The sequence below is a fragment of the Protopterus annectens genome, chromosome 11.part0, assembly GCF_019279795.1.
Source record: "Protopterus annectens isolate FY-2018-M chromosome 11.part0, PAN1.0, whole genome shotgun sequence".
Taxonomy (NCBI): domain Eukaryota; kingdom Metazoa; phylum Chordata; order Ceratodontiformes; family Protopteridae; genus Protopterus; species Protopterus annectens.
In genome coordinates this window covers 1,046,090,086-1,046,114,684 of record NC_056745.1, presented here as the reverse complement: position 1 = coordinate 1,046,114,684, position 24,599 = coordinate 1,046,090,086, and the positions used below count along the sequence as shown (strand labels likewise).

At 37.3% G+C, this 24,599-nt stretch overlaps 1 protein-coding gene and 1 pseudogene across 1 annotated transcript in view; both read left to right on the top strand.

Moving 5' to 3' along the window:
• LOC122815689 (copine-8) overlaps nt 1-24,599 on the top strand; it is a 3,116,673-nt gene that overhangs the window by 974,538 nt on the left and 2,117,536 nt on the right. The gene's annotated exons all lie outside the window — the stretch shown is intronic.
• LOC122816013 lies at nt 166-271 on the top strand (annotated as a pseudogene).

The window sequence follows — 24,599 nt, the reverse complement described above, 5'->3', positions numbered from 1 at the left end:
CCACAAGGACCCCATTTTCAATGGAGTCCTAGGGAGAAAAGTTCCAGAAAAATACAAATACATACATTACAGATTATCTCATAGGAATACAAAGTAAATATGATAAGCAAAGGTTAACAATGATAGAATACATCAGTATAGTTCATTAAACAGCAATACTTTGTTTTACTCTGATTTCTCTTCAGAACGCATAAATCTTTCGCCTTTTACTAAATATTTCCTTGGACAGCATCAATAAGAGTTTGTCTATTTTTTGTTTATCATGTGATGAATGTTGTATGATATTTAACTAGCTCATTTTGTTTTAATGGGAGTTCTGGGAAGGTTTTGGGGGAATTATTTCTGAAAGTAACTGTAATTGAACCCGTTGAACAGACCAACCGACAATCAACTAAAGCTTGACAAACACATAGCAATGACTATAAAAAAAGTCCATATAAAATTAGGTCAAGTCTATAGAGCTAAACCCTAGCTTACCAACACCTCCAGACAAACCAGTGGCAGGTCATTTCTTCTCTCCACCCTCCTCTACTCCTCACAAATCTTCACTAACCTACGTATAACTGATCTAAATCTCCTTGAGTCATGTTATAATAAAATTGCCAACTTTTCAGCCAACATTCCCTATAGAAATTACCACTGCCTAGCTCTAAAAAAACTCAACAGGATGGAGCTACTCAGTTTACTTCAATTCAACCAACTCACCTTTGCCCATACTATTGTACCCAAACCAGATAACTGCCCTGACCTAAAAGACCTAGTTCATGCTAACAATAACATCAGACACCTTCGATCCTCTAACAAATACCTGCTAAAAGTTATCAAATTTCTAAACAGTTTTGGAGACTCACTGTACTCTAGCAAAATATCCAAGTCTTGGAATCTGTTAGCTCAACACATCCTCAATCTAAATATGACCTCCAAATTCAAACAAGGTCTCAGAGAGCATCAGTTCAATCACTGGCTCTGTCCTTGCTCCAACCCCGACTAGCATTCTATATTATTTTTCTTGCCTCAGATTCTGGCTCCACCATTATTACATTCCTTCTAGTTCTGTCTATCAGTCTTATGTATTCTCTAATCTATTTCTGCTGTAAAATAACTTGTTCCTAACTCCATTCAATTTATGTATAGTTCCTGCACTTTTGTAATTCCATTTACCAACTAATTGATTGTGTTACCTCTGTCTAATTTTTGCTATTTGCTTTTATGTTTTGTGTTTTTGATTTATTCTGTATAAATGTATAAATGTTAAACTTTTTGATGTTTCTTGGAACGTTTCTCCCCGGGTCTCCATTCAAAATGAGCTTCCAGCCCAGTCGGACACTTACCCGGTAATTAAATGTAAAATAAACAAATAAATAAAATTGCTTAAAGTTTTCAATAAATATACAATACTGTGATGGCTTATTTATCCATTGAAGAGTTTTGTTGTTTTTATCAACCTATGCAAATTTTACAAGCCAAGTACTCACTGTAGGAAATGTGAGGATATTCTTGCTAAATGCAGTTTTAAATAAAAAATGGTAGTCTTAAGGCCTTACATTGTATAAGTAATGTTGACATCCGAAACATAATTTAAGGATTCTCATTTAATGTGAAATATCCTTCTGTTCATCTCCTTTCAGTTCTTTAGACCAAACAAAGGAGGCAGTGGTCAGTCTGTGTTTGAGCCTGAGTATTTAACATTTATGGTAATAGAAAAAAAAAATCTCATAATTAGTATTCTTACATATTGTTTGTAAAGGATAAATACAAATTCAGTATCCTTTGGTGGCTGTAGAGCAGAATAATTCCTTATCAGTGTACTGCAACCTGCTTACAATGTGATTGCATTCTGATTTTTTTTATATGCACAGTCTGCTTTTCTTCCATCACTTCATCTTTGCCCCTACACTGCCTACAAAAGTGCACATTGACGACTATATTACATTAGTATTTTATGAAATTCTGTAATTGTGAACTTTTTTCCCCACAGTTTATCTTTGAAAATAAGCTATAGCTCAGCTGGAGAATCTGGTGACTAAAATATAAATAAAATAATAAATGAACTGGATGTTTTATCTATCACATGCTGACTCACAAGATGCCACTGAACCCCAACACCCAACATAAATAACCAAAATGTCAATTGTATGAAAACCCAAGCAATAAATGTATTTTTGCAGAGGAAAGTCCCCCTGCCATCCCCATGTGGGGTGCAAGCCCCAATACATAAAAATATCAACTGCATGGGCACACAAACAAGAAGAAAGAAATTGCTCAACGTGAAGGAAGCAATGCTAGTGCACACAATGAAACTGGACTGGCAGCGATTTCCTATAGAAAACAGTCATTGGTATTCTGTTTCTTAACATCTTCTGATTTGGAAACATGATGTTCTGACAATTTGACTTGTGTTACTTCTAGATATACTGAACTAGACTGGCTTGCCCAAGTGCTCCATTTCTGATCTTCTCTATCTTTTAGAAATTCCACTGACATACTCTCTCTTTTTTTTTTTTTTAGCTTTTCACTGCTTTTGCAAGCCACGGTGGTGCAGCGGTATGGTTACTGCCTCACAGCAAGAGGTTCTCCCACTTGATTCTCGGCTGGAGTACCTTCTGTGTGGAGTCTGCATGCCCTCCCCGCAGTTAAGTAGCATTCGAAAGACATGCATAGAATGGGCGTGCCTTCGTTGAAGGTTGGGCGTCGAGCTGGCACCTTGGCACCCGTAAAAAATCTACTGCCAATCATTAGCGGACCGGAGGTCTGCTGTGGCGACCCCTAACCGGGAAAAGCCGAAAGAAAAACAAACTGCTTTTGCATACCTTCATGATTTGCAGTTTTATTATAGCTCATCAGTCTTTGAGTACAACCCACCTTGCATTATTTCATAATATTTTTATTACTATAGAGCACAATTCACAGAGCAAAATAAAGCACCATTTTTTACAGAGTCATTTAACTTATTTCTGAAGCAGACTGCTTTTACATTATTTAAAATGTATGAGACTGCTGTGTACCCTTTGTGCATTACTGTATTAATAATTTATATCAATAGTTCTGTAATAGCAGTTCCAAGTTATTTATTCTAAATCTACTTCTTTGTGTGTTAATCTTAAATTACAGAGTGCCAGTAGAATAAATATAAATAATTTACTTAGAAATTCTCAGAAATTGAAATGAAACTTGTGATATTGGCTCATGTAACAAAGTATCCAAATATTGCAAAAATTAGAACTCATACTGAAGCATATTACTGCTGATTTTCTATAAAATGAGTTGTTCTCTTAAAGTTTCCTATATCAGTTAATACTGCACTGTAAGTCTATGACCTTTATCTGCTCCCATGATGTGTAGTAACTGAATAACTGTTTTGAGAGTAACCTTTATGGATTTATTTATTATCAAGGACCTTATAACAAAACAATCATTCTATTTCAGCATAACAAATGTTTTCTGTTTATAGCAGGTATCTGAAATAATTGTTCCTCCTACTGAAAAGCAAAGAGAGACACCCATACAAGAATAATCTGACCTTCTGCAATGTTTCCCAAACATACCTTATTTTTGTGCAGTAAATTAGTTTCTTATTACAATACTTTTTTCTGTTGGTCACATTTTCATTTCCAGTAAAGACATAGTGGTCCAGCAGTTAATGTTTCTATACTTGCAGCTCGTAGTTTTTCAGCTGTGTTCTTAGTAGTTGGTTAGCCTGATGTCCATAAGGCTTGCTGGGATCTGTTGTTTCCTCTTGTGTCCCAGAGTCTTGCCGAAAGATGAATTTGTGCTTGCCTAAGTTGCCCATAGGTGTGCGTGCATGTGAGTACGCATATCCTGTAAAGGAATGACATCCTATAAAGATTTAGTTTGGCCTTGTGTGCAAAATTCACTACCTGCCTACCTCTTGAACCTAAGAAAAGATAAAGCAGCTATCAGAACATTAATGAATTTCCTAAAGGAGAATTGTATCAAAAACAAGACCATATGCTTAAAACCTTAAGAAGCCCTATGTAGGAATTTAGTATTCTTTCACTTCACAGTCCATGTTTATTTATTATTTTATTTCTTCATGGGTGATAGAGCAATTGCACGGCTCAAGGCAAAAATTCAGAAAAACATCAAGTGAGCCAGCAAACTGTTGCCTTAAAGAAAATTTATTGTATAACTGTAAAAAACATATATAAAAACAACAAACAACCAGACTGGTTTCGGCTGGCACAAAAACACAGCCTTCCTCAGTGTAAAATTAAATATTCAGATGTTGCTGTTTAAGTACATGCAGCTGAAAGTTCATTGGTTCCACCTAAAATTGTTCATTTAGACCAGGTGGGAATAATCCACCTAATTTAACAATCCACTTTTTTCTTTGGAATTAAGAATTGAGTGCCAACCTGTTTTGTTGAGTTTGTTACCTTTTATAACATCAATTACCATAAAGGAAAATTTAGCAGTTTTATGCAACAGTTGATGTTTATATAGAGCATTGTTGACCTTTTTATTTTTGATGTTACTTACATGTTCAGATATTCTGAGTCTAAGGGGACGTGAAGTTTGCCCAATGTAGAAGGATCCACAGGTACACGTAGCCAGATAAGTCAACCAGTCAGTACTGCAGTTAGCAAAAAAATTAACATCATAAACTGTAGCAGAATTACGACTAGTAAATTGTTTGGATTTACTTACTTTGTCACAATTAGTGCAATGACCACACGGAAAACAACCAGTCAAAGGTTCCCCTGTAAGAGTAGTCTGTAATGCCTCAGGTTGGCACTCAATTCTTAATTCCAAAGAAAAAAAGTGGATTGTTAAATTAGGTGGATTATTCCCACCTGATCTAAATGAACAATTTTAAGTGGAACCAATGAACTTTCAGCTGCATGTAGTTAAACAACAACATCTGAATATCTAATTTTACACTGAGGAAGGCTGTGTTTTTGTGCCAGCTGAAACCGGTCTGGTTGTTTGTTGTTTTTATATATGTTTTTTACAGTTATACAATAAATTTTCTTTCAGGCAACAGTTTGCTGGCTCACTTGATGTTTTTCTGATATGTAAACTTAACATTCTTAATCAAATAACCTCAAAGGACAAGCAGTGTAAACATTTTTGTAAGTGTGTGTATTCCTTATTCTGTGTGAGTACATGCAGTTTTTTTCTATAAATCCTTAGACATGATCTCAAGAATTTCTCTAGATCATACCTCACAACTGTCCCTGATTTTTTGAGAATGTCCAGTTTTACCTCATATATTTCTCGTCCCACATAAAATTTTTGTTTATCTGGTAAATCACCGAGGATTATGGTCAATCAATAATGCATTAAGGCATTATAGTTTCATACTTATTGTTCAGAAAATGCATGTTGATGCAAAACCTTTTATTCTTATAATGCTTTATAAGAATTACAATATTTCATTTTTTTTCTTTCATTTAGGGCCTTTGTCCCACCTTATATTTCATTTTGTCTAGAATTGTTGAGCTATGATGGTGAGAGGTATGCCCCTGAGTTCTGCTTTGAGTTACAGCTGGATGGGAGAAATAGTGCAGACAGTAACTGTTGTACAAATGTATTGAGTAATGTCACTTCACTATCTCCGCTGAAGAGTGACTATTGCATAATGCTGCTTGCAGTAAATCAGTGGGGTCTTTATTCATCTAATCAGTAAGAGTTAGATATAAGCATTTTAATATTATGATATTATGAATAAAAAGGATATCAGCATCTCTTCTCCATTTGTGTCTATTATTATATGATACATATAGAGCAGTTAAATCTTCTTACAACATATTTCCTGCTGTCAAGCAATAAATGTCAGAAAATGTTACTCCAAAGCATTAGAGCACTAACTAAACAGCACTTAAAGCCTCACAAGTAAAAGTTCTGCATGATTGTTGAAGGTGGCGACACTGGCAAAAAAAAATTGTCACTAGAATTTTTTATGATTACACATAGGGCAAAATAGTTGATATTGATTCAGAAAGAGAAGGATACAGCTAAGAACTTGCTCACTTTTATACTTTTTGTTTATTAACAAAGTGAAGTTGACCTATACAAGGACCATTTACTGCTATTAATCATACCAAATTAAAAAAAATACAAGACAATATTTAGAGCATTACTTCGATTCAGAGCTGCATAGCATGTAAATTAAAAAAAAAACAAAAAAACAGATTACCTAACAACTAAACATATAAGTATGTAGAAATAATCAAAGTTTGCTAGCAGGTCTTATCTGATATGTTTCACACGCAAACAGTAAATTCAGATGTCTAAACCCAGAATATAAGTTCCTTGGCTAGACAGGTTTTGTCAGTTAACAGAGGGTTAATGCTCTGAGGTATTATCTGCTCTCTGTAGCTCAGGGTACAGGGTTTGATTCATTTTAACTTCCTTTCACACTGTAAGCCTCTGAGCAAGTTATGTAATTAGACAGTGTTATCAGGTTGTTCCAGAAATGAGTCACTTGTGTCCAGTAGGCTTTTCTGTTTAACAAATGTGTAAAATGAAAGAAAAGTGTATTTCATTGCTTATTGAAGGACAGCTAGTTAATATTGAGAGATGGCTGGTGTCACTAGAACCTGCAGAAGTCAGAAGATGAATTTTTAAAATGTCAGTAGTAAATAGATAATGGACTGAAGCAGTAGATATAGCCATACCTCTCAACTTTACAGAATGTTACAGACTGTTAAGATTTTAGCATCATATTCTTCATATGTTCCTCTTTAAATTTTAAGTTTTCTAGCAAATTGTTTTGGACTGAAGTCACCAAATAATGGAAGGCATTTGGGTTTCAGACTTCACATCTTTGGAAAATGCATTTCAATGCAAAATGTATTATTCTGCAAACTGTCTAAGTTTATAAGAGCGATATTTAAAATATCTTCCTGATTTTTTTTCCGTTTTGTCTCACCATTATTTTTGGCTTTCACCAGAATTCTTGAGCAAAAAAATTGAGAGATATCTATTGCCAGAGCACTACTAGGTCAAAACAAAGCAAGACTTAACACACAGGAGCAGCAGGCATCACAGCAGATGCCATAGAACAGGTGACAGTTGGGCTGGGTCATGACAGGAGATAGACTACGGAAGGGGAGATGCTAGCTAAACAGTCCCTAACAGCTTTACCATGATTTTGTGGATTATCTTTGAAAAAAAAACACTGGGGCATTTCCCTGATTCTGTACTAGGGGAAGCAAAAGCAGGTTTAAGACTTATAGACAGGGAAAGCCCCTCAGAGTTAGAACTAAGATTATGCATAACTGAAGTGAGTCTAATGAAGGAGACAAGTACAGAACAGTAGGAAAGATGTAAAGGTTTGAATGTTAATATGACAACAGAAAGGTCAATGTGGAAAACAGTTGTTAGACCGCGGGGAGTTAGGCCGCTCCTTTTGAAGGCAGGAGGACTATCAGCCTGCAAATGTAAGTAGTCAGCCTTTTTAGGACAACTCAGTTGTCTTAAAGGCAGCACAATTAGATGTAAATCAAGTCCATTTTGAGGAATGAAATTTCCCCTCCACATTGACATCTCAGTTTCAGGAAATAATCACAGGTATAATTCTGTTTGGGCAGGTGTATTCTCTGTTTAATTTTAATTTTCAGGCATACAACAGGAATGAGACAGGGAGTCTTAATCAGTACCTAAATAAGTCTGCAACTCTTTCAATGGTGATGTTATTTTTTGCTTATATAACCTAGTCAGAGACTAGCCAAGAGAATCTACTTAAGAGTCCCAAAGAATGTTACTTTAGTGTTAGAATAATTTGGATGCCCATGTTAAATGCATGCTTTAATTTTAGAGTAATTTAGATTACCTTGTTTGGTGCATAGATAGTTATTCAAGGAAACAAAGTAGCTCTGTAGACATCAGGATAAAAATTGGAATTTCCAGACATCTACTTGCCACCAACCCAGAGGGATACATGAATATTAGGAGATTAGTTATATTTGTTGCCACTCTACAGTGGTGGTGGTGCTGCGGTAGCGTTGTCGCCTCACAGTAAGACGTTGTCCTGTTCGATTCTCAGCTAGGGCGTCTTCTGTGTGGAGACATGTGTGAATGAGCGCACCTTCGTTGAAGGTTGTGCATCAAGGCTGGCAACTCGGCACGTAAAAATCTACTGCCAATCATTAGCGAACCGGAGTTCCGCTGTGGTGACCCCTAACCGGGAAAAGCCGAAAGACACAACAAGTTATAATTGTTGCCACTGCATGTATCAGTTTGTAGGAGCTGTACCATAAGAATAACCTCAGTAACCAGTTTGCTTAATAACGCCATTAAAGTATTTTTTCTACTAATATTTTTTCTCCTACTGCCACCTATTTTGTGAGTACGTGAGATGCTGATGCTAGGAGATGTGATGGCCATCCAACAGATTAATGTTACTGGAGCAGGAAGTTGAGATATTTTCATGCATCTCTATATTATTAAAATGAATGAAACATCTTCATCATTCTGCATGCGGAGTCAGTCTAATTTGCTTGGAGTTTTCAAGAAACAAAGACAATGAACACAGGCAGGGAGACCAACTTTAGGTTACACTTCGTACTTAACTCATTTCAACCTGCTGCTTCACTTTTATACTCTGACACTTTGTTTAGAGCACTATTTGTTAGCATTCAGCAACTGCAGCTGGGCCTAGAGCCCATCAAATGAAGGGTAACTGGAACATGGAAATGAGGCAATGGCATTTTGTGGCATGGTTATATAGTTTTAATGAAAGAAAGCTAGTTAGAGTAAAAGGGTTAATCAAAAAGCTGCTTTAACATTTCAGTGTAAGTATTTTTTCTGGCATTTAAGAAATTTGTGAGCCGGAGTTCAAGGCAACTATTTGTGAGTCAGATAAAGAAGGGTTTTCAAAAATATGTAAGGTTTATGTTTAAGAAATTCAATCACATGCTGTTTGGTGACAGGTGACTATACCTTTGTACAAACAACTAATATGAATTTAGTAAGTCTTTCTTAAATCCAGTTATAAGTAACCATTGTTGAAAACTGCAATTTTAAAACAGTTGTATGTATTCCTTATTTTTTTTAGAAAAATCAGTCTTTAAAAAGGGTCTATCTGAAAGATCGGACAAAATGTTGAAACCCATATGATCAGAACCATATGATCAACAACTCAGTCCGTCGAACTATTCTGATTGAGATCACTTTGCAGTAGGGATAATGAAATTTGCCCTTCTCCCCACTGTAGTGCAATCTTGGAGTTGGTATATATAATTAGCAGGGGGGTGTGGAGGGGTGCAGGGGACTCCCCCCCCACAAAAGCATTGTTTTTGTTATACGTGGGTGCTTGGCTTTGAATGTTTTTTCAACGGACTGAATTGTCAATCATATGGTCTTGACCATAAGAGTTTTGATGATTTGTTGGTGTGATCTTTTGACATAGACCTCTTGTAAAGGATATGGTTTGTGCTTATTTTTGATACCCAAAAGGTTCATATAAAAATGATGAGAAAACTGCATGTGATCATTTCATTAGGGTGTACCAGCTGCAGAATGTTGCTTACAGTCTGCAAGTTTACTCCTGTCTCAGGGGAAATTAAATTCAATTAACCAAAGAATCTGAATTACTTGAATGTTAACTATGATTATCTGCTCTTATCTGACATATATCTTTCCATTATCTGTTGTATAAATATATGGTCATGGACTTTTCTGTAAAACATACATTTTATCTTTGAATGTAACAATAAAATAGCCTTGCTACCTCAAACATGTTGTGTGTGGCCCTCTAGCCATGTATCACAGCCGGCAGTTTTGATTCCCACTAATTGTGAAAGAGGACATTTTATATATATATATATATATATATATATATATATATATATATATATATATATATATATATACCTCAGGAATGGGGGTAGGCAGAGAGGTTTAAAATGCCAGTCTTTACAATTAGTGACAACCAGCTCAGATTTTATCATCTCACCTATTGTGTATAGATGAAAGTGTTAAACATAAATAAGTTGCATTTTTATAATACAAACTTATCTAATGGAAATATGTAAATAAGGAATATGGGAAGCAAAGATTACACAGACTCTTATAAATTCACAATGGCCCATATTTTTTGTCCAAAATAGCACACACACTCACACACACACACACACACACACACACACACACACACACACACACACACACACACACACACACACACACACACACACACACACACACACACACACACACACACACAGTCTCTCTTGTGAAAGCTGGTGAATGTGAAGTACTCGCATGCATTGGGTCTGGTGTGGCTGGTAAGTATGTGATGTTGGTTATGTCTGGGTGGCACTACTGGAGGATGATAATTATGTGATGGTGAGTATGTATTGCTTGTTCTGGTACATGTAGTGGGTCTGTGTATAAATACATATGTATGTGTGCTTATTATATGATGCAAGTGGTTATGGCTTGGTAGCAGTATTGACCTATAAGGTTATATGCCAATCACCCCACATTTATGTGATTGTGGAGTTAGTGTATATAAGTCATGGGTGTGTCAAAAAAGTCACCCACATGAGGGTGTACAGTGGGGCTTGACTCCCCTGCAGAAGATGCTTTGAGAGTGTTATAATGTGGTAAATATTTGTGGTGTGTGATGTGTGTGTAATGTTTAGTAGATAGCATTGCGTCTCTGTGTTTGAAAAAGTGGCTGCTGAGTATGCTACTTTTGAGAAGGGATGTGTGGTTGACTTTTTTTTACATCACGTGTGCTATAAATGTGTTATTTGATACCTGAGTACATATTCACATACTCACTCAGATACACACACACACACACACACACACACACACACACACACACACACACACACACACACACACACACACATGCAGCTCTGTCTTTAGATGACCAGACATATTAGGTGATAAGAATGAAGACTTCCTAACTTATTTTCACATCAGCTTGTGAATGTTCAAAAAAAAAGTGCACTGCCATCTTAAAATTGCCCGTAAAATAACTGACATTGATAGCTGGATCTGTTTTTTTCAGGGTGTTTCTTACTGCTCCAGTTATTTTTGCTTACTGTTGTGTCACCATCTCCTTCTTCTTCTACAGGTTTTTCTAGTTTTTATATTGTCCTTGCAGAAGTCTATAGATTTATCCTCTTTCTCTCTTCTTATAAGTTAATCTAGCTGTTCACATCATTTCAGTCCCATTGCTTCTCATGTCCTCACATTTTCAGTCTGCTTTTTCTTTGCTACTACCTTACATTTCAATTCCCATATTATTTTAGACAGGCCTTAAAATTCATAGCTCATTTCCTGGATCACAAAATACATCAACTGTTTGATTGAATAAACAGGACTATAAAGTTACTCTCTGCTTAGTAATATAAACATAATTAAATGTATGTGTATTCTATACTATGTACCATAGCTCTCAACCTTCCATCTCTAAAATGAGGAACACTAGCCCTCATAATGTGGAACAAATGGGCAAAATGTGGAACACATACCAATGGCTTACTAACAACTTCAACTAGGAGGGTCATAGGATGGTCAAAATATGCTGGTTTTACTTATAAAGAAGATATTCTAATGAATTAATAGGATTCATTTCTATTTACAATGGATTTCACTAAAAAAATTCCTAACACTGAATGTGTGACAGAGTCTTTCAATGTGGAACATTTGAGGAACTTGAAGGAACATGAACTTTTTAAGACCCCAAATGAGGTACGTTCCTCGAAATGAGGTACACTTGAGAGGTATGCTATGTACCCCCACACCCCGTTCATGGCTCTAAAGAATCCAGTTGAATTACATTGCTATATGAATCTGAGAAAGGCAAAGGAAATGAATTGATAATTCACATTTATGTACACTTGTCATGAAATTTGCTTTGTTTAACTAGGGATTAAAATGATCTGTTACTGTGCACCATCCCTTAAGGAAAGATGAACACATTAAAAACTGTAAATGGATGAGAAAATGGCAAACAATGAATGTAAACAAGGCTTCATTTAAGTAAAGTTGATAAGCTCAGATGCAAATTGAATATTCTTGAGGAACATTATATCTGCACAATAGGCTGGACACAAATTTACATGGAGTGGATAATGCAGAAAGAGGGAGTGATCTAAAAATAGCATAAAACTGATACTAAATCACTAACACTAACCATTAAGCCTGAGCCTGTGAATGGGGCTTTGTACCAAGCCATAATGTTAGGGCTGCATCACTGTATTTACAGGCTTAAACACAGACTGTATTCTTCAGACCTGTGCTTTTATTCTTGATTTCAACATATTTCTAGACATTATTCTTTATTTTATTTTTATTAAGTTCAGGATTCTTTGTTTCATTAAACTACTCTGTAATATTCCCTTTATGTATAAATGTGTGTTTGTGTCTATTATTCCTATAAGAATGAATCACACATTATCATTTGAAAAAGAACTGCTTGATAAGCACTGACTGAGAACATAATTCACTTTCATACCACCTACACATTTCAAAATAAATATTTTTGCAGGGAGCAGACCATATTATATCCCTTATCTGTCATGCCTCCTAAAACATGTAGACTAACTCTATGGTTGTAAACAACAGTGGGGAAAGGAAAAACTCCCTGTTAAAACATTAAGCTGTATCACACCAGCAGTAATCCCACAGTGCCTGCTTGTCCATGGAACATATAACCAAAAGGCAAAAGTAACACTTACAGGCATCTACTATAAAGACTGGCTTGTTCTGAAATGGTAGGGTCAGTCCTCTTTAAGCATCTTTTTACAGCATCACAAAAAATGTGATTATCAGGTGATTATAGTATATAGTGGAGGTGGGGTTAGGGTGCAGCCTACCTACATAGATACTTCTCTGTGTTGTAAGTTAGATGCTCTAGATTGCTATCATATTTCAGAGCCTGAGGTATTTGGCTACCATTATGTTTGTATTTTTTGTGTATGCCCTTTACATTTCTAATTTAGGGAGTTGTGAATATGTGGCAGACTTTTTTAGATATAGGGATGTGAAGGTAGAATGTAAATAAACTGCTGATTATGCAAGCAGAATGTATTTAAATTGACATTAATGTGGACAGAATAGTAAAGAACAAAAATATGTAAACATTGGGAGAAAAGCATGTTATTCCAGCTCATTTTTGGTATAGCTGTAAAAGAATATAGAGTGATGTTCATGTAAATGTAGGGCTTTTCATGTGGGGATGCAACAATCAATGCACATTTACACAGACTTTATTCTTCATGACTGTGTTTTTAAGGGTCAATTCAACATTGTTTGGAGGGGTATTGTGCTTTCACTTTCAGGATGTTTGCTCTCATGATTCTCTTTTTAAGTAAAGTGGATTGGAGGACTGTGTACCACTCATTAAATATATGTGGGTCTATTTAAAACAAACCACCCACCCACAATGTCAGTAAGAAATCCCATCCTAAATGTAGACGTCAACACGCTTCTATGCATGCAACAAGTTATAACCTTGATTCATGCAAAAGTAAACTAAAAAATAAGCAAAGAAAAACATAATTCTTTTTGTAGTGGGACAAGCCCTCTTCACCCCCATGTTTAAGCCAACATTGCACAATATTGGGGAAAGGATATATTCCTCGACCCCGATAGCTGTCCATTCTTGCACACACCTGTCGATATCTCCTTAGTTGATCAAAATCTATCAACTAAACAGATGTTGACTGTAATAATGTTTGATAAAAGTAATGACTCCTCTATATGTGTGTGTGTGTGTGTGTGTGTGTGTGTGTGTGTGTGTGTGTGTGTGTGTGTGTGTGTGTGTGTGTGCATTTGTGTGTATGTGTTCTTATAATTTGCAGGGTTGCACTAATTTTGGCTCAAACGTTGGCTCTATACCTACTACAAATGGACAGATTTAATATGTTCTAAGTTAATAGTACCAGCATTTAAAAAGTTCCCCTAGTTTGGGGACTTTTCCGTAATTATTTTTTCATTCTCCCATATTCTGGAGGTAGATAATTGAGAGGTATGGTTTGTACTCCTGCACACACACTTATTTTTTTAAATTTTATTTTATGTTATTTTGTTTTAGATTACATAACTGGTTAGGTGGACTGATTTTGAAATCCTTTTCAACCATGACTTCAGCCATAGTTGTTAAAAGCAAGTAAGTAATACAAATAAGTTAAAAGTATTATTGCTAGTGGTGGGGTGAGTGGGGCAACTGCCTTGGATGTGAAGTATTTCAGGAGCATGATTAACCAATCATGATCTCTCTTTAATGCAATACTGGGTTTTAAAAGCCAGTATTGCATTTGCAGTCCAATCTGAGTGCTGTAGTCCTCCACGTATGGTCTAAACTACAGCAACTTCTTGCTATAATTGCTTCACTTAAAGTAAATCTTTTTTTAAGTAAAACATGAGTGCCATAGAGCTCCATGCAGGCAGGGTATAAACTGTAGCAACTATTTACTATATTTGTTGCAAGCAGTTTGCTTACGGTTTAAAAAGAATATATATTTTAACTATATTCTGAGCACTGTAGCAGTATGTGCAGACAGGGTACAAACTGTAGCAAGTGTTTGCTACATTTGTAGCAAGCAGTCTGCTACAGTTTAAAAAGAAGAAATGCATTTTTTTAAACTAAAACCTGAGCTCTGTAGCTCTGTGTGCAGGCAGAGTATAAACTGTAGCAACTGTTTGCTACAGTTTAAAAAGAAGAAAAAAATAACTAAAGTATGAGCACTGTAGCACTCTGTGCAGGCAGGGTATAAACTGTAACAACTGTAGCACACAGTTAGTTACAGTTTAAAGGAAGATTTTATTTTAATAAAATACGTTGAAGGAGGGTTGAGGCAGGGAACTGAAATGAGATCTGAATGGCCGGGGTGGGGCTTGGGGTGCCATGCATCTGGCCGGGTCTATATCATATTATCGAAATTCCAAAACATTGAACACCATAAGCTCAAACTTGGAATCTTAAAATATGATATCATCGAAAGCTCAGAACAGCAAATTTTTTCCCTGGGAAAAAAAATTGCTGTTCTAAGAAACACACACTCAACACAAGCACACCAAAAAAAAACAGCAATCCACACACATACACTTAAAATCCTATATCTAACCCTACACTAAACTGTACATACACTACTATCTATCCACTTACCTTAATCCAAACCCTAACCCTAAGGTCCATCACTATCGCATGCTCACCTGAGCCGCGCCCTAACCCTAACTCACCTACCCCGCCCTAACCCTAAAGTCTGTCACTATCGCACACTCACCTGAACCTGACCCATAACTTTCCACCACAGTGCTGAAAATAGCGAAGCCACAGAAACGGCCAACCAAATTCTTTCCCTAGGAAAAAATTTGGTGTTCTGCATCTTCGCTATTTTCAGAGTTTACTGTTTTAGGTTCGATATTAGAACATTCAATGTTTTCAAACTTCAATATTCTAATATAGACCCCATCTGGCCCACCTGGTTGAACAGATAATGATGGGGTGGGTTGCTGGTTCATAGTACCATCTCAGGGCAATTTCTGAAGCAGCTATGCTTCTACAAATTAACAGATGCTTATTACACTGCAGTTTTCAAAGCACATTGTAAAGTATTAAATTACATAGCTTGACAATTGCACAAACAAATTTAAGTCAACTAAAATTTACAAAACTCTTACAAAGAAACTTGAACCAACATTTCTAATGAAAGTCCTAGGTGTTTTTTTTTTTTTTTTGCAGTAGGAAACAATGGAGAAAGAATATAATATTCTTATATAAAGCATATCATTGCTGGAGCCTTCCTGTGTCCTGACAGAGTGCTCTTCAAACTATCTGGAGATATACAGAGCTAAGTATATTTTTCTGGCACTTCAGAGTTGTGTACTGTTAGTTGTTGTTTGACTAATTGTATATCATTGCTGGCTGACTTCAGAGTTGTGCACTGTTATCTTTGCTTTACAGTATAGTTTTTCAGATCTCTGCTGAAGGTGTTGGCTTTCCCCACCTCCCCCTATTTCTCTGTGTCTTAGGTTGTTATAACTGGTTTTACATCCTGTGTGTTATCTGACTATCTCAAGGATTACTTGCATAAAATTAGACCCTCTTAGTAACAGCCTTCATATCATTGCTGGAGCCTTCCTGTGTCCTGACAGAGTGCTATTCAAACTATTTGGAGATGTACAGAGCTAAGCATATTTTTCTGGCACTTCAGAGTTGTGTACTGTTAATTGTTGCTTGACTAATTTTATATCATTGCTGGCTGACTTCAGAGTTGTGCACTGTTATTTTTGCTTCACTGTATAGTTTTTCAGATCTCTTCTGAAGGTGTTGGTTTTTCCCTATCCACCCTCCCTATTCCTGTCTTCTTGTTTAAATTTGGAGGCTTTTGCAGTTGCTCACTGTAGATTTGATCTGGGACACTCCCCCCTGTCCCATCTCTTTACCTCATTCTACCTAATACACTCCTTCTGCACTTGTTTTTAGTCATTTTTAATTTAATTGGATTTTTTTAAACTGTTTGGTCTAACATTGCTACTTTCTCAAGTGTGCTAGCTTGCACTACATTTGAATTGTTTTTACTGCTGTTTTAGCTACTTTTCTGTATATAAAAAAAAAATTAAGCCTGTTTCTTACCTTTCCTGTAACTAGTGTAGTCCAGATTCAGATTTGCTGAATCCAGGACTGTATGTAAGCTTCTCAGCCCCCCAAGCTTTCTGTGCTGGAGGGAAGCATTCTAGCTTATCATTGGAAGTGGTAAGCATTAGGTAACACATCTGCCACATAAGGAATGGTTCTGGCGCAGAAATTGTAGTTATTGACTGTTTGGGAAGTTTTTCCATCTCTCTCAACTTTCTGATTTAAAAGCCTGCATTTGCACTTGTTTCCCTCCTTTCCTGTAACTAGTTTAGTCCAGATACAGATTCTTAGTTTTAGCACTTGAATGTGCTTATTCATGATCAGCACTTGTTCAGAACTTGTTGTAAGCACTAAATAACCTACTAATTACTAGCGCACTCAACCTTCTTCATTACCTAGAGGAAAACAGTTTTGGTATTTACTTTCCTCACTTGCTTAGAGAAAAACAGCTCTTGTACTCACTTTTCTCACTTATCTAGAGGAAAATTGTTTTTTATTCAGGTATGTCCAAGGGTCAGCTCCCAGTGTTTTCTCCTGTCTACCTGATGAATCTGGGCATCTTGGGGCAATGTAGACAGACAACCCTCTCCTCCTACCACCAAACACTACAACCTGTGAGAGATGCACTTATCTAGCCAAACTGGAGATAAAGCTCTCTCCAACCAAGACTGAACTTGACAGTCAAGAGGAGAAGGTAAACACTTGCACCACACCACACTCATCACATAGTCTCACTAAATCTACACCACCAAAATCCGCACATAGAAACAGAAAAACATTCACGGAGGCTCTCAATAATAATCTGCTCAAGCAACAGAGACCTCCAAAGCAGAAATGCAAGCAACCTCCACCCCCAACACAACCCAAATGACACATAGCCTGCAGTCTCAGTGTGCCACTCAACCACAGCCAATAAGACAAAACAACGTACGCAACACACCAGTCATAGGTGACTCTATAGTCAGGCACACTGATGTCCCACTCACCAGGCTAAACAAAGCGAAGGTTGCGAAGGTTACTGTCCAAGGGCGCCTGCAGGCAGGTGCAAGGGGGTGCACTTGCACCCCCCTGGAATCGGCTGACTAGTTAATGTTATAATTTTAAAAAAAAAAGTTTTTTTTTTTTTAGGGCGTTCTTCTTTAAGAAGTCCAGTCGCGGGCGTGCTGACATCATTGCTCGTCGTGCATATTTTCAAGTTTGCGAGCGGGAACTCACACAGACGGTTTCGGGTTCGCAAGTGGGAACTGAAACGGACAGAAGATGGGACGGGTTTTCGCCTGCAAGTGGGAGGAAACAATGAAAGGAACTGAAACGGACGGAAGATGGGGCAGTAGCGGGAGACGCCCGGCAGTTGGGAAGAAATGAAAAGATGGGACACTTTCAGAGTGAGTAGTGTGTGTGTGTGTGTGTGTGTGTGTGTGTGTGTGTGTGTGTGTGTGTGTGTGTGTGTGTGTGTGTAAAATGCCCCAAATGTTGCAGGTTTTCCCTCATACTTTTCTGTTCCTCATAAAATCTGTGGTTTCTGTATTTGTGTCCTTGCCAAGCCAGTGGTAGCATTGTTGCCTGACAGCTACATGTTCTCTGGTTTGATTATTGGCTGTCTGGAGTGTTTCTCTCTGGGCCTCTGCTAAAAATTAGCTTTTTTTCCATGGTGCAAAGGAGTGAAGCCTTTGACTGCACCTCACATGACCTGTGTTTAATTAGTGGAACAGGTGCTGAAGGGATGGGCAGGGAAAGATGGGAGGGAGCAGTCTCTGGTGGCTTGCCTATTCTTGGGGGTGGGGTGGGGGAATCTCCAAATTGCCACTTGGGTGAAAAACCTAGCCACAGCACATGGTACTGCATCCACGTCGTACTAAGTTGTACAGCTTATGCTTTCAAAAAGTGCAAAGCACCGAGCACCCCAAAACTAGTAGTGTGTGTTTGGAGCCATGTATACCTTTCAGTGATCAGGTAGCACTGAAACACTCTAGGGAGCCACCAAGGGTAGTGTTTCAGGAGAAGGCCAGTCCACAGGACATGGTAATTGTCCCACCCTTTGCCACCAAGCTCTCACCTCTACAGAAACAAACAGGCCAACTGGGCTTCACAGACAAGTTCTCATCAAACCCAGGGATCTCTGATTTTCACCACCATAGAATAAAGAGGTCACAGGTTTCTTATCTTGCCTGGGGATATCTGGTTCTCACCTCCAGAGAATAAACAGGCAAATGGGTATTGGCACTAGACCTATAAGGTAAGGTCCTGTTGGGAGGAAGGTGCAATTTACTGGAATACACTGGGTCTGGTGTGCGACACAAAATATCGAGCAATCCAGGTTTAGGGGAAGGGTTTCATGAGTGGGTGGTAGTGATTAGGCTCACTGAGGATGGTCATGAATGAATACTATCAGTTTTGGGTAAAGTATGTAAATTGATTACTTGTCAGTTTCTGTAGCTTATATAGCTGCAGTTTCAGCTACATCATACAAGTGCAGCTAGGTATACTAACAAAAAAAAAAAAAAAAAAATGCTATGCTGTACTTGCGGTAATGGTTTACGCGTTTCTACAGAGGTAGGTCAAGAAAGTAACATTTGTATTTTGTAAAGCGGCAGTGGATATTTATTTTTGTAGGATTAAATGACATGGGTGCATAGAGACATCAGGTTGTACACTAGAATTACATATCCAGTTGTTCTCCTTTAACAAATGTTAAAAAAAATGACACTCATTTGAATATCAGACTTCATATTCTTCAGAAAGTGCATGGTAACAAAAGCTTTTATTCTAGCAACTTTCTAAGTGTACAAGATGGATATTTGAAATGTATCCCTGTCTTTGGGACTGTATTCCCCCCCATTATTGGCTTCAGCCAGGTTTTGTGCTAAGGTTGAGAGCTATGGTAAGAACTGAATTCACTGAATATGTTTGGGGGCTATATTCCCCCATTACTTTCTTTGTCCGGGTGTTTTTTGCTAAGAGGTTGAGAGCTATGGTGAGAACTGAATTCATTGAATGTTTGGGGACTGTATTCACCCAATATTGGCTTTGTTCAGGTATTTTGTGCTAAGAGGTTGACAGCTGTGCTATGGTGAGAACTGAATTCACTAAATGGTAGCCATTTAAGTTTCAGTCGTCCTCTTTCACAAAACAGCTGATTTGGCATAGTGGTATGTTGCTCTGACTGTTTTGCACAGGGTCCCCTGGGTTCAAGACATGGTAGTGAAATGTATGGTGGTAACGCAGCATTTTATTCTAGCAACTTTCCAACATTATACAAGCAATGTTTAAAATGTGTCCCTGGTTTTTGGCCTTTTGTCCCCCCCCCCCCAATACATTTTGGCTTTTTTTCCAGATTTCTTGTGCTGCAAAGTTCAGAGATACAGCTGAGTGTCGAGTAGATTTTATAAGGAGCTGAGAGCTGCAGGGGAGCAAAAGTTTAGTGCTGCTTATGTTTAGTCTGCTTGCATTGTTAATAGCACAACAGATAGTGTACTTGCTTTTGATGCTGAAAGCTGTGGGTTCTACTCCCACAGTAGGTAGATGCATTGCTGATACTGTACTGTGTTGTAAAGGGGGTGGACGCTACACTCCTTTTTGGCAAAGATACCTAGTAACTATGAACCTGTTGTCCGTTTGCTATCTATTCCCTATTGCGGTATTGCTAGCTTATCATTTTTTTATTGCATGCAACAAAGGCAATTTATTCTTCAAGGGCAACAGGCACTTTATTTGTAGATGAAACAATGACATATAAAGTTGTTTGCTAGCAGCAACCTCTTTATTAGTTACAAATTTCTTTAATGTGGATTTTACTACTTCAGAGATTGTGCATATTTTTTACTGATACTGGTGGACTATAGAAGGTTGAGTAGACTTTTTATGATGGAAATGTTCTGAATTGGGCAGTTTTGTCATTGGTGTATGCATTTTGTTTCATTGTTTACTGGAAAAATGTTCAAAACAATAAATTTAAAATGCCCTCTAACAACTGTACTGTATTGTACAAGGAATATAATGTAATACAGTCAGGAAGGTGTATCAAAGAGCATGTGTATGTTATGTTCAAGGGGCCTATGATTTTGAAGACAGCCCAGAGTTAATATTTATCTGCCACTAGCAAAATGTATTTTCTTTGAATGTGGGTTTCAATGCTGTTTCAATGCATCTGAGTTTCAAGGGCAGAGAAGTTTTAATGTTAAGTCTATTTTCAGTGTGAGACTGCATTGCTTTGTTTAACAGATATGTATTAGAGTTTGTGCTGTAAAATGCAAAATAAAACTTTCAAATGAAATCTAAATCATCGCAGAAGTAAAGCAGTATGCATATTACAGTGTTTATGGTAAATGGGGCAAAATAACCAAGGAATGGGACATTGGAATGGCTGCAGGGGGGAGGCTCCATTCGACCATGATTTTGTGAGGGGGGGGGGGTAGCAAACTCAGACAGCCCCGGTTGAACTATACCTCTCAGTTGTCCATATCTTTGCAGAATGAATAGATATTTGCTTATTAGTTTTGGTTTGTTCCTCATACAATGAAGTCACTAAATGACAAGCATTTGAGTTTCAGACGTCATAACCCTCAGAAAAATGCATGCTAATGCAAGACCTGTTATTCTATCAACTGTCTTAAGTTTATACAAGAGCAATTTTTAGTAGTGTTTGTATGTTCCCCCAATTTATTTAGCCTTGTCCAGATTTCCTGCATTAAGAGGTTGAGAGGTATGTGCAAATCACTTTGTAGAATTAGGAATATCCAAACCTCTCCATTGTCCCCAATTTTGGCTCAAAATGTTTCTCTCCCCTAATAATCCTTCCTCAAAATGGCAATTTTGGAAGAAAATGTGATTGAAGTCTCCTGGAATAATGGTGTTGGCTTAATGCATAGGGACACCATATTAGTTAGGAGATATGGACTGATGGGGTACATAGAGGGGACCTATAGTTAGGTATGACACAGTAAGTAGTTTTGTTAATGCTAAGTTGGATGCAGAGGAATTCCACGTCATTATCTCACCTAGCAAGTCTGGAGATGAAATGTTCTTTAAGAATATGTAGACACCATCACCTTTTCATCTCGGGTGATAGGCCTGAACTTGTGGCAGATATTGAAATCCTGCATTAAAGGAGTGCTGTCATCGGTCTTGAATTAGGTCTCTGTGATGATGCATGTTTTCCAGGGGAAGCAGTGCTTGTAAGGAGTGGACTTTTTAGCTTAGGCTCTGAAAAGGAAATTGGTTATTTTCTAATTCACGTAGCAATAAAATTCAGTATAAAAACTGTAAAAGTTTCTGAATGCAAACACACTATTTAAGCAGCATCATGGTAGGGAGTACTTCAGTACAGAGAGATTCAACTATATACATAGCCCTTTCTGTCAAAAACACACACACCATGGTCACACAGAGTTTACAGTTGTTGTAACAAGTTTCTGAATGCAAACACACTATTAAAGCAGCATCATGGTAGGGAGTACTGCAGTACAGAGAGATTCAACTATATACGTAGCCATGAGTTCCCTTATACCTTTCTGTCAAAAACAAAAGCACACCATGGTCACACAGAGTTTACAGTTGTTGTAACTTTGAAAAAAATCTATTTTTGTATTTCTTGCACTAAGAAGTTGAGGGGTGTGTGTGTGTGTGTGTGTGTGTGTGACAGAGTCAGAGAGAAATTCCCTAGTTAGCTCTAACAGGTGGAATTTATGTGCAACTGTTTTGTTTAGCAAATGGTATCATTATTGTGGTATAGAATTTTAAAGCAGTGTTAGCACAGCAGGTAGCATACTTGCATCTTGATGCAAAGGGCTGTAGGTTCTATTCATTCAGCATGTACATTTGTATTTTAAGGGGGTATGGTACTACAGTTCTTAGTATGTCCTCCTTTGGATGAGACACCTGATAACTATGAACCTGTTTTTCAGCCTGCCACCCATTCCCTATTGCAATATACCAACTTACCATTTATTTTAATGTAGCATATGCAATTTATTCTTCAAGGGCAACAGGCACTGGATTTGTAAATGAAACACTGAAATATAAAGTTTTTTTCTAGCAACAACCTCCTCATTGGTTTCAGATCTCTTTAATGTGGAATTATTCAGATGACTTTTACTTCTGCAGAGATTCTGCATACTGATTGATATTGGTGGATTGTATGACAGAAGTTTGAGTGTTCCTTCATGGTTGAAATGTTCTGAATTGGGCAGGTTGTCATTATTGGTTCATATGATTTGTTTCATTGCTTAAAGGAAAGATGCGCAGAACTATAAATTTAAAACATGCTTAACAAGTGGTGCTGTATTATACAAGGGATATAATTCAATTATGTAGTATAATTAATAGTCAGGAAGGTGAAACAAAGAACTCTTGCATGTTTCTAAAAATGTGTGCAAGGAGCCTATGATTTGGAAACAGGCCAAAGGTAAACTTACCCTGCCACTGGCCAGATGCATGTTCGTTGAATGTGGGTTTCGATGTTGTTTCAGTGAATGTGGGTTTCAAAGGTAGAGAAGGTTTAATGCTAAGTCTGTTTTCATTGTAAGGCTATTGCTTTGTTTAGGTTTTGTAAATGTCTCAGTGTTTGTGCTATAAAATTTGAAATAAAAGTTGTAAATGAAATCCGGATATCTGTAATCATTGTAGAAGTAATGCATAAAACAGTATGCACACTGAGAGATTTGAACAGTGTCTGACAAATGGGGAGAAATAGCCAAGTAATGGGACACTGGAATGGCTGCGGGGGGGGCTGTGAGTGGGCGGGGCAGCAGAGGGGGGGTGCATGGGCGGGGCTTGTGTTTGCACCCCCCTGCAAAAAATCCTGTGGGCTCTCTTGTTACTGTCAGCTGCTTGTCGAGGGCCAGGATCCGCCACATAACCTACGCACTCAGGTCACTCCACAACAAGTACAAATATGACTCTGTAATTGTCCATGTTGGTGTGAACGACCTGAGACATACCTCCCTGGACTACATGAAAAGAGACATGGAAGAGCTCTCTGATCTTGTACCCCAGGCAGTAGATGAAAAACTGCCAGGAACCACCACGGTAAAAGAAGAAATGGTTTTATTTTAAATTGAAGTAAAACAAGCGCTTTCACGCATTGATATGCGCTTCATCAGGTTATGGTTTACACAATAAATGAATCACTTTATATAGCAGGATTCACTATAGTTAAGAAAACAATTCATCAATTAATCAATTATCCAAGCAAACAATTAAAACAAAATTGCTAAAGCCCATTTCCTATGCTGGCTCAAGAAGCAAGCCAAACATTGAATCACAAATACAAAGGAACGTTTTCACATTTTTAAAATAATTCCAAATTCACAATAATAAAACCTAAATAATTCATGATGTCATTGATAGCTATATTTTCAATAGTTCATGGTCATATAGTAAAACATATATCAATATAAATTATATAAAAAATAAAAAAATATAAAACCGCACGGAATGGCTGATATATTCTATCATTTTTGAATGCAGTGCAACCTGCATTTACAGCCAAAAAAGGATGCACCTATATTCTCTGAGCTTATTTCCTATGCTGGCTCAGGAGGCAAGTTAAGCATGAAGTCACAAATACAAAAAGAACGTTTTCACATTTTTAAAAAACTAATTCCAAATTCACTATAATAAAACCTAAATAATTCATGATGCCATTAGTAACTACCTTTCCAATAGTTCATAATCATATAATATAACATGTATCAATTCAAATTATATAGGACCGCACGGGATAGCTGTTATATTCTACCATTTAAATGCGGTACAGCCTGCATTCGTGGCTAGAAGAGGATGCACCTACATTCTCTGAGACAAACAGCGTTGTGCATACACTATTCTAAATAAAATCATCAAAGCACAACACAAGATCAAAATCAAGCAGGAAAAGTCAGCCACTACTACTGCTGCTCATCCGATTCGATGAAGTCTGTCAAAAGACAAACAGAAAAACATCAACATAAATGCTGTCATTTAAAGGCTGTACCAACTGTATCACTAGTCATATCTATATATATCACATTTCATGAGAAATCATCAACAA